Raw genomic sequence first — 1253 nt, 5'->3', positions numbered from 1 at the left:
TCTGTTCTAGACACCTGATCTCTAGTTCTTTCTTAAAGTTTTTCTGAACTATCTTTCCCTTCTTTTGTTTTTCTCTGAATTGCATGAATACCAGGCGTAGACCTGCAGGAGACATTCTAATTCTAGACGAGATAGACAGACACGAAAGAGAACTTCGAAGACTTAGACGAACGCAAGGAATGGCCAACGACGACCAGCCTGGAGATCCTATTAATCGAAATTTAAATATGGACCAAGACGGGTCCGAATATGGAGAAAACGAAGAGAATGATCACATAGAAGGTGATCATGCTCGACAAGATGGAGAGGAGGATGAGGTTCTTCCAAGAAACCACCAGAACCGAGAGAGAGAAGGACGTGAAGACCTTGATCCACCCATCAATGCAGCCGATGGTGACCACCCAGCAATGCAGCCGAATGAACGCATTCACCGCCCCATTCCGCCAGCAAATAAACACCGAAGACAAGCCAGGAACCATCGCATAGCTGATTTTGATGCACCTACTCAAAATTTTCAGAATCGATCTGCGATTCAAGTACCATTTCCAAACCGGAATGAGTTTGAAGTCAAGCCTCAAATCTTCTCATTGGTGAAGCAAAACCAGTTCCATGGAGTTCCTTCTGAGCACCCAATGGACCATATCGAGCTTTTTGAAGAAATTTGCAGCATGATGAGAACAAACCAAGTTCCACCTGACTATTTAAAGTGTAAGTTGTTCCCTTTTTCATTAGCAGATAAAGCTCACCGTTGGTTGAAGTCTTTGCCTGCAGGATTGATTACCAATTGGGAAGAATGTAGAACTGCTTTCCTAAACCACTTCTACACTAAGTCAAGGTCGAACAATTTGAGAACAAAGATCTCAACCTTTCAACAAGGGCCAACTGAATCTTTCTATGAAGCTTGGGAACGTTTTAAGGAATATGAACGTGACTGCCCTCACCATGGATTTCATGGATCAAGCCTGCTGAGCACATTTTACCAAGGTTTGCAACCAAAATACAAACTTTCACTTGATACAGCTAGCAATGGAGATTTTGGGCAAAAGACGATAACCCAAGGAAGAGCTCTCATCAAAAATTTGGCTCAAGCCAATAGCAATGACTGTCTCGAATACGATCGATCGATGAAGCAAGCCAGAACAGACAACAAGGAGATAACCGAGTTGAAGAACATGGTGAGCCAGCTTCTGAAGAGCAACAATCGCCCGATCCATGCCTGTGAAACCAACAATGGTGCAGAAGAGGAAGGACCT

The 1253-nt window shown here is 43.6% G+C and overlaps 1 non-coding gene across 1 annotated transcript; it reads right to left on the bottom strand.

Moving 5' to 3' along the window:
- Positions 1-842: 842 nt before the first annotated feature.
- Positions 843-949, bottom strand: LOC112083163. The gene has a single exon (XR_002897462.1). It is a non-coding gene; the product is annotated as a small nucleolar RNA R71 (small nucleolar RNA).
- Positions 950-1253: the final 304 nt, after the last annotated feature.

The sequence above is a fragment of the Eutrema salsugineum genome, unplaced genomic scaffold (assembly GCF_000478725.1).
Source record: "Eutrema salsugineum unplaced genomic scaffold, Eutsalg1_0 scaffold_7, whole genome shotgun sequence".
Taxonomy (NCBI): Eukaryota; Viridiplantae; Streptophyta; class Magnoliopsida; order Brassicales; family Brassicaceae; genus Eutrema; species Eutrema salsugineum.
The sequence above is the reverse complement of the archived record's forward strand: the minus strand, read 5'-3'. Positions and strand labels throughout refer to the sequence as shown.